Raw genomic sequence first — 14441 nt, 5'->3', positions numbered from 1 at the left:
GCTTCTTTCTCTGTCTGAAAATATCTCCTTTCCACATCTGTCAAAGATCTGCTGGCATAGGCAATGATTCTTGGTCCCACATCATGCATCTGGACCAACACGGCTCCTAAACCAACAGGACTAGCATCTGCATTGGCTTAGTTGCTCTGTATGGATACAGTTTCTTTGAACACTTCTTTGATGTACAAATGATCATTTTTCTTTTCAATTTCTCCCATAAATGTCAGTCAATTACATTACTGTCACTGCCTGAGTCTACAATGACCGGAACTGTCACACCACCAATTATCACTGGGACCTTCTCATGATGTACATCATTCAATGTAAACTGATAGTATTTCTGCCCATCCTGGTTGTCATCATCATCGTCACTTTCTGGGTCACCTTCTATATGGCGAATAGTGCCTTTCTTTCCAGGATACTTTCCTTTCCCCCAAGCTTTGCCCTTAGAAGCTGTACTCTTCCCATTCTGGTTTGCATTTGACTTGCTTTTGCACTTCTTTGCAAAGTGGTCCTTACCTCCACATTTTCTACAAACTTTGCCTTTCGCTGGGCAGCATGGGTCTTTTCCAAAATGACCTCTGTTTCCACATCTGTAACACTCCAAGTCATGTGTCAGCATATTTCTTGGCTGGCTTGCTATGCGAGAGCCTATTTACTTGTTGACCAACTTTGTCTTTACTGGGCTGGCTTGAGTTGTCTTTCAGTTTCATGGTATGAAATTGCCCCTCAACAGCCTCTAATGCAGTAGCCATTGGTAAGTTTCAACTCACCCCCTTTTTCCAGCAGTCGCCTTCTGAGTTTGTCTGATCTGCAGTGCTTCACAACTTGATCCAATAACTGGTTGTCCAAATCAGCTACCACGTAATTGCATCCCACAGCCAGTTGTCGCAATCTCATCACGTACTGGGCAACCGTTTCTCCATCTTGTTTTGTTTTGCGAAACGAATGACGTTGAAATGTAGCATTCGGTGTCACCACATAGTGTGCATTCAAAGCATCTACGGCTTTCTGGTATTCCTCCTTCCTTCCAGTATTCGAAAGCGTCTTAAAAGTTTCCAGAACTGCGGGTCCTGCGGTGAAGAGAAGTAACGCCCTCCACTGCGCTTTCTGTTCCGCTGTACTGCTATCGAGAAATAGGCCACGACTGTCGGCGTAGGCTTCAAATTCTTCCAGCCATGCCTTCCACTTCACACTCACAGTGCTTGCATCACCCGTCGGGTCAAAATGAGGAACACCTCAAAGTGCTGGAAATTCAGCGCCTGTGACTGCCATGAATAAAACCTTCCAGCTCAAAGCCACCGATTCAAAATCCAAAATGTTTTATCACATTTAAAATCCAAAATGTTTATCCTCGTCGCTAATGTCACATTTGTGACCCGAAATGTGAAATAACACCATCACCACATGCTTTACCAGTTGAACATCTCCGTGTCTTTATTTTCCTGCTTCCCTCATTTCATCATCCTGCACCTTCCACCTCCAGTGCATACCATCTGACTTCCGGTCAGGTTAATACATATCATGCATATTCATTATCATGACAGGGGCAGTGTGAGGAGTGACACAGCGCTGTGAGGAGTGAGTTCGACAGCGGGATCTGTGCGCGGATGGGTACAGGTCTCTGGGGATAATGTGGACAAGTCAGATCAGTATGGGGTCTGATACTGGGCTGTGGAGAGAGTGGAGCAGTGGGATCAGTGTGGTAACTAATATTGGGCTGTGGAAAGAGAGTGGGTCAGTGCGATCAGTGTGCGGACTGATACAGGTCTGAAGGGAGTGGGTGGGCCAGTCGGATCAATGTGCGAACTGATACAGGGCTGTGGGGAGAGAGTGGGGCAATGGGATCACTGTGTGGACAGCAACAGGTCTGTGGGGAAAGAGTGGGGTTGTGGGATCAGTTTGTGTACAGATACAGGACTGTGAGGAGAGAGTGAGGCAGTCGGATCAGTGTGGGGACTGATATTGGCCTGTGGAAAGAGAGTGGGGCAGTGCGATCAGTGTGGGGACTGATACAGGTCTGTAAGGAGTGGGTGGGCCAGTCGGATCAATAGCTGTGTTTATACTAAGAATACCTCGCATCACCGCGCATTTTTGGACTACCTGAACTGTTTCTACCGAGCGATGAATACGCGGTGATGCGGGGCGATGCGAGGTGATACGAGGAATGCGAGGTGATGCAGGGTGATGCGAGGAATGTGAGGTGATGCGGGGCGATGAGAGGTGATGCGAGGAATGCGGGGTGATGCAGGGCGAAGCGAGGTGACCAGGAAGTCCGATGAGCAATTGAAAACCGTGGGTGAAAAATCGCGACATCCGGTGAGTCACCCGCGGTGTTTCCACTGTGAGGTCGTCCCGCATCGACCACCTCAAAAGTAGGACGCCGGAGCACCTCGAATCGCCGTACATCGGCCACAACCGGATGTGTTTCCAGTGCGGCCAAATTCGAGGTGTCACCGCGCATCACCGCACTTTTCCCGGTTCACTAGCAACACCCCCAATGTGCAGACTGATACAGGGCTGTTGGGAAAGAGTGGGGTTGTGGGATCAGTTTGTGTAGAGATACAGGTCTGGTCAGGTGCTGCCCTTTATGATCTGCCAGTGGGCGTGGCTACAGGTCTCAGCCAATCACTACTACTATATGGGAATATATACAAATATATCTTCTTCTTTTTCTTTGGCTTGGCTTCGCAGACGAAGATTTATGGAGGGGTAAATGTCCACGTCAGCTGCAGGCTCGTTTGTGGCTGACAAGTCCGATGCGGGACAGGCAGACACGGTTGCAGCGGTTGCAAGGGAAAATTGGTGGGTTGGGGATGGGTGTTGGGTTTTTCCTCCTTTGTCTTTTGTCAGTGAGGTGGGCTCTGCGGTCTTCTTCAAAGGAGGTTGCAGCCCGCCGAACTGTGAGGCGCCAAGACGCACGGTTTGAGGCGATATCAGTATCCTGTAGTATCACAGGATCAGTCTGGAGACTGATACAGGGCTGTGGGGAGAGAGTGGGACAGTGGGATCAATGTTACACGTGCTCGTCAGCCCATGGAATGAATCCATCCTGTTGACCCGTTCCTCCCAGCAGTTGCTGGGACTCTTTCCCCCCCCAACCACCCCCACCCCCAGCTCCTTGCCGCCACCTGCTGGCCACTGCGGTTGAGGAGGTGATCACCCATGCGTCATGAAGCAAAATCCGTTCTCGCGAGAGCAAGCGAGGGCGTAAGCGTCGCGGCTGGCGGGCGGTGAGCGCGCTCCTTTCCATCACGTTTTCCTCTCCCCCCCCCCCTCTCTCCCCATCGGACCCCGACGGAAATGGGTCGGTGGGTATCAAAATCAAACGTCCGAGATGTCCCGTCTCTCTCCGGGCTCTCACCGTCAACCAACCGAGCCCTGCCTGCGGAGGCTGTAGCAGCAGACGGTGGGGGGCATAAAAACAAGATGGCCTCAAGCCTGCTGCGTGATGGACAAGCGGGTCCGGCCAATCGGTAGTCTTTGCCATTACCTGTATCCACCAACCAGCTTGAATATCAACGAGGGCGGTGGGCGTGTCCTTCATCCACTGATGGACGTGGTGGCTGTCCCGTTGGGGACAGCTCTCCCCTCGCCTTCCGACCAATGGGCGTATTGGCTGTGCGGGACCTGGTTTTGATTGACCACGACCCCGCCCAATGAGGTGGCAGTGTGTAGGCGTTTTTATTCTCTCGTACTCCCCCTTTTGAGGAAGTTGGTTTCATGCTGGGATTACTGCTGGTTATTAACAATTTTTCATGCATTAGCAATGTTTTAGATCAAATTAGGAGTTGAGGTGAGAATAAGTCAAATACTTCATCGTTTTTGTCTTAGTTCTTAAGATGAATTTATTGTTAGTACCTGCAATAATGTGTCATAACCCAGAACTGATTCTAACTGGTCATCAAAACTAGCGACATTATTGTCCGTCCTAATGATCGACCTGGATCATCAGGTCGGGTATAAGCAAATGACTGTGTGACTGATCATTGTTACTATGGGTGGTGTTAGTTAGTGCTGGGTAATCAGATGATTACTCTCTTTACAGTTGTTGCTTATGTCATTCCTGTGGCAGTCACTGTCAGTGATGTTATTAATCAGTATGATCATTACTGATATCACACTGTTTCTCTGATGGCTGATGTCATTACTCATCTCCTTTTACGCTCCCGGGACGCCGTCTCCCTTTACGCTCCCGGGACCCCGTCTCCCTTTACGCTCCCGGGACCCCGTCTCCCTTTACGCTCCCGGGACTCGTCTCCCTTTACGCTCCCGGGACCCCGTCTCCCTTTACGCTCCCGGGACCCCGTCTCCCTTTACGCTCCCGGGACCCCGTCTCCCTTTACGCTCCCGGGACCCCGTCTCCCTTTACGCTCCCGGGACCCCGTCTCCCTTTACGCTCCCGGGACCCCGTCTCCCTTTACGCTCCCGGGACCCCGTCTCCCTTTACGCTCCCGGGACCCCGTCTCCCTTTACGCTCCCGGGACCCCGTCCCCCTTTACGCTCCCGGGACCCCGTCCCCCTTTACGCTCCCGGGACCCCGTCCCCCTTTACGCTCCCGGGACCCCGTCCCCCTTTACGCTCCCGGGTCCCCGTCCCCCTTTACGCTCCCGGGTCCCCGTCTCCCTTTACGCTCCCGGGACGCCGTCTCCCTTTACGCTCCCGGGACCCCGTCTCCCTTTACGCTCCCGGGACCCCGTCTCCCTTTACGCTCCCGGGACCCCGTCTCCCTTTACGCTCCCGGGACTCGTCTCCCTTTACGCTCCCGGGACCCCGTCTCCCTTTACGCTCCCGGGACCCCGTCTCCCTTTACGCTCCCGGGACCCCGTCTCCCTTTACGCTCCCGGGACCCCGTCTCCCTTTACGCTCCCGGGACCCCGTCTCCCTTTACGCTCCCGGGACCCCGTCTCCCTTTACGCTCCCGGGACCCCGTCTCCCTTTACGCTCCCGGGACCCCGTCCCCCTTTACGCTCCCGGGACCCCGTCCCCCTTTACGCTCCCGGGACCCCGTCCCCCTTTACGCTCCCGGGTCCCCGTCCCCCTTTACGCTCCCGGGTCCCCGTCTCCCTTTACGCTCCCGGGACGCCGTCTCCCTTTACGCTCCCGGGACCCCGTCTCCCTTTACGCTCCCGGGACCCCGTCTCCCTTTACGCTCCCGGGACTCGTCTCCCTTTACGCTCCCGGGACCCCGTCTCCCTTTACGCTCCCGGGACCCCGTCTCCCTTTACGCTCCCGGGACCCCGTCTCCCTTTACGCTCCCGGGACCCCGTCTCCCTTTACGCTCCCGGGACCCCGTCTCCCTTTACGCTCCCGGGACCCCGTCTCCCTTTACGCTCCCGGGACCCCGTCTCCCTTTACGCTCCCGGGACCCCGTCTCCCTTTACGCTCCCGGGACCCCGTCTCCCTTTACGCTCCCGGGACCCCGTCTCCCTTTACGCTCCCGGGACCCCGTCTCCCTTTACGCTCCCGGGACCCCGTCTCCCTTTACGCTCCCGGGACACCGTCTCCCTTTACGCTCCCGGGACCCCGTCTCCCTTTACGCTCCCGGGACCCCGTCTCGCTTTACGCTCCCGGGACCCCGTCTCCCTTTACGCTCCCGGGACCCCGTCTCCCTTTACGCTCCCGGGACCCCGTCTCCCTTTACGCTCCCGGGACCCCGTCTCCCTTTACGCTCCCGGGACCCCGTCTCCCTTTACGCTCCCGGGACCCCGTCTCCCTTTACGCTCCCGGGACCCCGTCTCCCTTTACGCTCCCGGGACCCCGTCTCCCTTTACGCTCCCGGGACCCCGTCTCCCTTTACGCTCCCGGGACCCCGTCTCCCTTTACGCTCCCGGGACCCCGTCTCCCTTTACGCTCCCGGGACCCCGTCTCCCTTTACGCTCCCGGGACCCCGTCTCCCTTTACGCTCCCGGGACCCCGTCTCCCTTTACGCTCCCGGGACCCCGTCTGCCTTTACGCTCCCGGGTCCCCGTCTCCCTTTACGCTCCCGGGACCCCGTCTCCCTTTACGCTCCCGGGACCCCGTCTCCCTTTACGCTCCCGGGACCCCGTCTCCCTTTACGCTCCCGGGACCCCGTCTCCCTTTACGCTCCCGGGACCCCGTCTCCCTTTACGCTCCCGGGACCCCGTCTCCCTTTACGCTCCCGGGACCCCGTCTCCCTTTACGCTCCCGGGACCCCGTCTCCCTTTACGCTCCCGGGACCCCGTCTCCCTTTACGCTCCCGGGACCCCGTCTCCCTTTACGCTCCCGGGACACCGTCTCCCTTTACGCTCCCGGGACCCCGTCTCCCTTTACGCTCCCGGGACCCCGTCTCCCTTTACGCTCCCGGGACCCCGTCTCCCTTTACGCTCCCGGGACCCCGTCTCCCTTTACGCTCCCGGGACCCCGTCTCCCTTTACGCTCCCGGGACCCCGTCTCCCTTTACGCTCCCGGGACCCCGTCTCCCTTTACGCTCCCGGGACCCCGTCTCCCTTTACGCTCCCGGGACCCCGTCTCCCTTTACGCTCCCGGGACGCCGTCTCCCTTTACGCTCCCGGGACCCCGTCCCCCTTTACGCTCCCGGGACCCCGTCCCCCTTTACGCTCCCGGGACCCCGTCCCCCTTTACGCTCCCGGGACCCCGTCCCCCTTTACGCTCCCGGGACCCCGTCCCCCTTTACGCTCCCGGGACCCCGTCCCCCTTTACGCTCCCGGGACCCCGTCCCCCTTTACGCTCCCGGGTCCCCGTCCCCCTTTACGCTCCCGGGTCCCCGTCCCCCTTTACGCTCTCGGGTCCCCGTCCCCCTTTACGCTCCCGGGTCCCCGTCCCCCTTTACGCTCCCGGGTCCCCGTCCCCCTTTACGCTCCCGGGTCCCCGTCCCCCTTTACGCTCCCGGGTCCCCGTCCCCCTTTACGCTCCCGGGTCCCCGTCCCCCTTTACGCTCCCGGGTCCCCGTCCCCCTTTACGCTCCCGGGTCCCCGTCCCCCTTTACGCTCCCGGGTCCCCGTCCCCCTTTACGCTCCCGAGGCCCCGTTCCCCCTTACCGTCCTCGGTCCCCTTCTACTCCCCCCCCCTTATAACACCTTGTGACCCTTTAAACTCATCTGTGTTTTTTCTACTTTCACCAACAACCTGGGCCACACCAAGTATGTGGTTCTACTGAGGAGAATCCCCTCTGCAAAGTGGCAGTTAATAGTCTGAATTGTAAGTCGAATTTATCTGTGCTATCCCGATAACCTCTCCCTCCCATCCTCTCCTCCCCCCGCATCCTCTCCTCCCCCCGCATCCTCTCCTCCCCCCGCATCCTCTCCTCCCCCCGCATCCTCTCCTCCCCCCGCATCCTCTCCTCCCCCCGCATCCTCTCCTCCCCCCGCATCCTCTCCTCCCCACGCATCCTCTCCTCCCCACGCATCCTCTCCTCCCCACGCATCCTCTCCTCCCCACGCATCCTCTCCTCCCCACGCATCCTCTCCTCCCCACGCATCCTCTCCTCCCCACGCATCCTCTCCTCCCCACGCATCCTCTCCTCCCCACGCATCCTCTCCTCCCCACGCATCCTCTCCTCCCCACGCATCCTCTCCTCCCCACGCATCCTCTCCTCCCCACGCATCCTCTCCTCCCCCCCGCATCCTCTCCTCCCCCCCGCATCCTCTCCTCCCCCCCGCATCCTCTCCTCCCCCCCGCATCCTCTCCTCCCCCCCGCATCCTCTCCTCCCCCCCGCATCCTCTCCTCCCCCCCGCATCCTCTCCTCCCCCCGCATCCTCTCCTCCCCCCGCATCCTCTCCTCCCCCCGCATCCTCTCCTCCCCCCCGCATCCTCTCCTCCCCCCCGCATCCTCTCCTCCCCCCCGCATCCTCTCCTCCCCCCCGCATCCTCTCCTCCCCCCCGCATCCTCTCCTCCCCCCCGCATCCTCTCCTCCCCCCCGCATCCTCTCCTCCCCCCCGCATCCTCTCCTCCCCCCCGCATCCTCTCCTCCCCCCCGCATCCTCTCCTCCCCCCCGCATCCTCTCCTCCCCCCCGCATCCTCTCCTCCCCCCCGCATCCTCTCCTCCCCCCCGCATCCTCTCCTCCCCCCCGCATCCTCTCCTCCCCCCCGCATCCTCTCCTCCCCCCCGCATCCTCTCCTCCCCCCCGCATCCTCTCCTCCCCCCCGCATCCTCTCCTCCCCCCCGCATCCTCTCCTCCCCCCCGCATCCTCTCCTCCCCCCCGCATCCTCTCCTCCCCCCCGCATCCTCTCCTCCCCCCCGCATCCTCTCCTCCCCCCCGCATCCTCTCCTCCCCCCCGCATCCTCTCCTCCCCCCCGCATCCTCTCCTCCCCCCCGCATCCTCTCCTCCCCCCCGCATCCTCTCCTCCCCCCCGCATCCTCTCCTCCCCCCCGCATCCTCTCCTCCCCCCCGCATCCTCTCCTCCCCCCGCATCCTCTCCTCCCCCCCGCATCCTCTCCTCCCCCCCGCATCCTCTCCTCCCCCCCGCATCCTCTCCTCCCCCCCGCATCCTCTCCTCCCCCCGCATCCTCTCCTCCCCCCGCATCCTCTCCTCCCCCCCGCATCCTCTCCTCCCCCCCGCATCCTCTCCTCCCCCCCGCATCCTCTCCTCCCCCCCGCATCCTCTCCTCCCCCCCGCATCCTCTCCTCCCCCCGCATCCTCTCCTCCCCCCCGCATCCTCTCCTCCCCCCGCATTCTCTCCTCCCCCCCGCATCCTCTCCTCCCCCCCGCATCCTCTCCTCCCCCCCCATCCTCTCCTCCCCCCCCATCCTCTCCTCCCCCCCCATCCTCTCCTCCCCCCCGCATCCTCTCCTCCCCCCCGCATCCTCTCCTCCCCCCCGCATCCTCTCCTCCCCCCCGCATCCTCTCCTCCCCCCCGCATCCTCTCCTCCCCCCCGCATCCTCTCCTCCCCCCCGCATCCTCTCCTCCCCCCCGCATCCTCTCCTCCCACCCGCATCCTCTCCTCCCCCCCGCATCCTCTCCTCCCCCCCGCATCCTCTCCTCCCCCCCGCATCCTCTCCTCCCCCCGCATCCTCTCCTCCCCCCGCATCCTCTCCTCCCCCCGCATCCTCTCCTCCCCCCGCATCCTCTCCTCCCCCCGCATCCTCTCCTCCCCCCGCATCCTCTCCTCCCCCCGCATCCTCTCCTCCCCCCGCATCCTCTCCTCCCCCCGCATCCTCTCCTCCCCCCGCATCCTCTCCTCCCCCCGCATCCTCTCCTCCCCCCGCATCCTCTCCTCCCCCCGCATCCTCTCCTCCCCCCGCATCCTCTCCTCCCCCCGCATCCTCTCCTCCCCCCGCATCCTCTCCTCCCCCCGCATCCTCTCCTCCCCCCGCATCCTCTCCTCCCCCCGCATCCTCTCCTCCCCCCGCATCCTCTCCTCCCCCCGCATCCTCTCCTCCCCCCGCATCCTCTCCTCCCCCCGCATCCTCTCCTCCCCCCGCATCCTCTCCTCCCCCCGCATCCTCTCCTCCCCCCGCATCCTCTCCTCCCCCCGCATCCTCTCCTCCCCCCGCATCCTCTCCTCCCCCCGCATCCTCTCTTCCCCCCGCATCCTCTCCTCCCCCCGCATCCTCTCCTCCCCCCGCATCCTCTCCTCCCCCCGCATCCTCTCCTCCCCCCGCATCCTCTCCTCCCCCCGCATCCTCTCCTCCCCCCGCATCCTCTCCTCCTCCCGCATCCTCTCCTCCCCCCGCATCCTCTCCTCCCCCCGCATCCTCTCCTCCCCCCGCATCCTCTCCTCCCCCGCATCCTCTCCTCCCCCCGCATCCTCTCCTCCCCCCGCATCCTCTCCTCCCCCCGCATCCTCTCCTCCCCCCGCATCCTCTCCTCCCCCCCGCATCCTCTCCTCCCCCCCTTTCCTTCTACTCCCTCCCCCCACACTCTCCTCCCCCCCTTTCCTTCTACTCCCTCCCCCCACACTCTCCTCCCCCCCTTTCCTTCTACTCCCTCCCCCCCCTACTCTAGTGAGCCCAGCTGTGCTGAAGATGGGAGACGATCGACCCTTCGCCTGCCCTGCCCCGGGATGTGGACAGGTGAGTCCACCATGCTCCCAAACAAATCTCGAAACCGATTGCGGGAAGTGGCAGAGAGACTTGGCTTTGTGGTAGAGCGCCTGTATGAGACTACTATATAGGAACAGAATTAGGCCATTCAGCCCACAGGTCACTGCTGTGATTCAAATTCTTGCTGATCTATGTTCCCTCTCAACCCCATTCTCCTGCCTTCTCCCCTTAACCTTTGTCACCTTGACTGATGAAGAACCGATCAACCTCAGCTTTAAATATTCCTAATGACCAAGTCTCCACTGCTGTCTGGCAACATATTCCACAGATTCACCGCCCTCTGTCTGAAGAAAAGTTCTGTTCTAAAGGAATGTTATTTTATTCTGAGGCTGTGCCATCTGGTCCCAGACTCTCCCACTACTGGAAACATCTTCCAAACATTATAATTGCTTATAATTCTCTGAATGTGGTCTGACAAATTCCTTGGAAAGCCTCAGCATTATATTTTCACCTTTATATCCTAGTCCTCGCAAAATAAATGTAATATTGTATTTTCCTCCTTCATTCGCACTCTTCCGTCTCTTCCAGTCTGCAATATTATCCATCCTTCAACTACAGGTCAGGGGTGTGAGGGAACACTCCTCACTTACTGGGTGAAGTTAATCCATGTACTCCATATCCGCCCCGTTATACTTCCCTCATCTACAGGTCAGGGAGTGAGGGAACCCTCCCCACAGGCCTGGTGAGTGCGGCTCCAGCCACTCTCGACGAACTCAACAGCATCCAGGACAAAGGAACCATTTGATATGGCTCCACCCTCCCCTCCACCGCCCAGTACAACATCCACAAAATGCATCACAGTTCCTCTCCCGGGATAGCCTCTTCCCAATTTCACCACTTTTCCCACCTGGATGTACAAGGGATGTGGGGGCCCTATGGTCGACTGCCAGTCCTGCACCCTCCCCAATGGTGAATAGATCACCATTCCTTCCCAATATTCCCTTCCCGACTGCATGGTGGGACCTTGCCTGCACAGACTGCGGGTTTTGATGGAGTGGTCCAGCTCCCCCTGGAGCAGCTATGTTAAATGTCGTGGGGACTGTCCCTTGGAGGGGGTGACTAATCAAGAAGGCAAATGAGACAATGGTCTTCATTGCAGGATGGATTGAATTTCAGAGCAGGGAGGTTCTGCTGCAGCTGGACAGGGTCATGGTGAGGCACCACATGAAGGTTCTGGTCTCCTCACTGGAGAAAGGATAAACTGGGTTTGGAGTTGGTGCAGAGGGGGCTCACCAGGTCTGTTTCAGAGATGAGGGGGTGAGCCTGTGTTGGGAGATTGTCATCTGTGGAGTTTAACTGCTTCTCCCAGAGAGTGGGGAATCTGTGGGATTCTCTGGGAGTAGATTCAAGTCGGAGATGAGGAGGAACTGATGGGGAAGTGGAGCTGCGTCCACAGTCAGAACAGCTGTGATCTCACTGAATGGGGGAATCAGGATCAACGGGCTGAGTGGGCAGAATGGGGCAGCAGGCTCGACGGGCTGAGTGGCCAATTCCTACCCTTATCCCTGATGTCGTCCCTTGGTGTGGGGAAGGGTCTGCCCTTGCGGCAAGAGTTTGTCTGACCCTTTGTGAAGTCAGTGCTGGTCTGAGCTCACCTCACACGGGTATTAATGGACATGCATGTTCTGTCCACAGAGGTTCACCAATGAAGACCATTTGGCCGTCCACAAACACAAACATGAGATGACCCTGAAGTTCGGACCAGGTCGGGATGGGGTCATTGTCGCGGGTACGTCAGGGTGGGACATGGGGTTGTGTGCATGGGGGTGGGGGTGTGTCTGTGTCTGTGGGAGGCCAGGTGGGAGTGAGTGCGGGGGTGTATGTGCATAGGAGTGGGTTTGTGGGAATGTTTGTATGTGAGAGCATGTGTCCATCTGTGTCCCCTTGAGCACAATAAATTACAGTTGAAAAACTTGCTGATATTTGTCACTGCCCCCTCTCTTCCCGCCCCCCACTCCTCCCCTGCCCCCCCTCCTCCCGCTCCCCGCCGCTCCCCTCTTTCCCCCTGCCACCACCTCCCTCTTGCCACCACCTCCCTCTTGCCACCACCTCCCTCTTGCCACCACTCCCCTCTCCCCAAAACTTGGGGTGTTGTGGAATTGAAAGGTCCACGCTGCCAGGGCTGAGTAGCCTGTCTGACTGCCACACTATGTGATGGTCTCTCTCTTTCTATCACCCACCCCCAACAGACCAGACACCCACCCCCACCCGCTTCCTCAAGAACTGTGAGGAGGTCGGGCTGTTCACTGAGCTGGCCAGTCCCTTCGAGAACGACTTCAAGAAGGTCGACGATGATGAAGGAAAGAAGGTCAGTGAGGCAGGGGAGTGGGGTTGTGAAGAGGGGGGAGAGGAGGATGATGGAGAGGGGATGGTGGAGGGAGATGGTGGAAAGAGATGAGGGAGGGGCAGTGAGAGGTTGCGATGTGGGTGAGGTTGCGTGAGGAAGGGAGGCAGTGAGGGAAGTGAGCAAAAAGCTGCTGAGGAGGGACGGATGATGAGAGAGGGGTGAAGATGGAGGAGTGGTACGTGAGGGAGGAGGGTGTGGAGGCAGTAGTGCAAGGGAGGGGGTCAGGAGGGATAGGCAATCGGGAGGAGGTGTTGGGGCAGGGATAAGATGTGAGGGTAGGAGGGAGTGAGGTGAAGGAGAAAGACCAGTGAGGGAGGGTGCGAAGGAGGGACAGCTAAGGAGGGAGGGGCTTGAGAGAGAGGTTGCAAAGGGAAGGTGTGAGGGGGAGGATGTGAGGGGGAGGATGTGAGGGGGAGGGTGTGAGGAGGAGGGTGTGAGGAGGAGGGTGTGAGGGGGAAAGGTGTGAGGGGGAAAGGTGTGAGGGGGAAAGGTGTGAGGGGGAAAGGTGTGAGGGGAAAGGTGTGAGGGGGAAAGGTGTGAGGGGGAAAGGTGTGAGATAGGGTGTGAGGAGGGAGGAGGAGGGGTGATGATGCTGCGAATAACCAGCATTCCCCCTACCCCATCATGTCCCCACAGTCTCCCCTGGATGTGAACCTACCGTCCATCCCCGAGGTTAAAATAAAAGAGGAAGACAGGACGTCCCAAGGGTCAGGGTACCCCATCAAATCCGGGAATCACCCACCAATCAGTGATGGGGACGGAAAGGTGTGTCGGCCCAACTCACTGTTGCACCAATTCGCCATCTCCCCTCTCCCGCTATACCTCCCCCACTCCCTATACCTCCCCCACTCCCTATGCCAGCATCCACCCCTCTCTCTGCCATTGTCCCACCCTCCTGCCATTCCCCCTCTCTCTCCCGCTACCCTTCTCTCTCTCTCCCAACATCTCCCCTCTCTCCCGCCATCACCCCTCTCTCTCCCCTGCCATCCCAATCTCTCTCTTTCCCGCCACCCCTCCGTCTCTCTCTCTACCGCCATCCCCCCCACTCCCACCGCCCCCCCTCTCCCACCGCCCCCCCTCTCCCACCGCCCCCCCTCTCCCACCGCCCCCCCTCTCCCACCGCCCCCCTCTCCACCGCCCCCCCTCTCCCACCGCCCCCCTCTCCCCCCCCTCCACCGCCCCCCCTCTCCCACCGCCCCCCCTCTCCACCGCCCCCCCTCTCCCACCGCCCCCCCTCTCCCACCGCCCCCCCTCTCCCACCGCCCCCCCTCTCCACCGCCCCCCCTCTCCCACCGCCCCCCCTCTCCCACCGCCCCCCCTCTCCCACCGCCCCCCTCTCCCACCGCCCCCCCTCTCCCACCGCCCCCCCTCTCCCACCGCCCCCCCTCTCCCACCGCCCCCCCTCTCCCACCGCCCCCCCTCTCCCACCGCCCCCCCTCTCCCACCGCCCCCCCTCTCCCACCGCCCCCCCCTCTCCCACCGCCCCCCTCTCCCACCGCCCCCCCTCTCCCACCGCCCCCCCTCTCCCACCGCCCCCCCTCTCCCACCGCCCCCCTCTCCACCGCCCCCCCTCTCCCACCGCCCCCCCTCTCCAACCGCCCCCCTCTCCCACCGCCCCCCCCTCTCCCACCGCCCCCCCTCTCCCACCGCCCCCCCTCTCCCACCGCCCCCCCTCTCCCACCGCCCCCCCTCTCCCACCGCCCCCCCTCTCCCACCGCCCCCCCTCTCCCACCGCCCCCCCTCTCCCACCGCCCCCCCTCTCCCACCGCCCCCCTCTCCCACCGCCCCCCCTCTCCCACCGCCCCCCCTCTCCCACCGCCCCCCCTCTCCCACCGCCCCCCCTCTCCCACCGCCCCCCCTCTCCCACCGCCCCCCCTCTCCACCGCCCCCCCTCTCCCACCGCCCCCCCTCTCCCACCGCCCCCCCTCTCCCACCGCCCCCCCTCTCCCACCGCCCCCCCTCTCCCACCGCCCCCCCTCTCCCACCGCCCCCCCTCTCCCACCGCCCCCCCTCTCCCACCGCCCCCCCTCTCCCACCGCCCCCCCTCTCCCACCGCCCCA

General features: G+C 61.3%; 1 long non-coding RNA gene and 1 pseudogene across 1 annotated transcript; one reads left to right on the top strand and one right to left on the bottom strand.

The window, feature by feature from the left end:
* Positions 1-1411: 1411 nt before the first annotated feature.
* LOC138747181 (uncharacterized) lies at positions 1412-3445 on the bottom strand. Its single transcript, XR_011347347.1, has 2 exons — positions 3365-3445; positions 1412-2983 (listed from the first exon to the last, which is right to left on the bottom strand). It is a non-coding gene; the product is annotated as an uncharacterized lncRNA (long non-coding RNA).
* Positions 3318-14441, top strand: part of LOC138747179 (cyclic AMP-dependent transcription factor ATF-7-like) — an 81714-nt pseudogene continuing 70590 nt past the window's right edge.

This window comes from Narcine bancroftii, chromosome 12 (genome assembly GCF_036971445.1).
Source record: "Narcine bancroftii isolate sNarBan1 chromosome 12, sNarBan1.hap1, whole genome shotgun sequence".
Taxonomy (NCBI): Eukaryota; Metazoa; Chordata; class Chondrichthyes; order Torpediniformes; family Narcinidae; genus Narcine; species Narcine bancroftii.
Note: the sequence above shows the minus strand (reverse complement) of the source record. Positions and strands in the feature narration are given on the sequence as shown.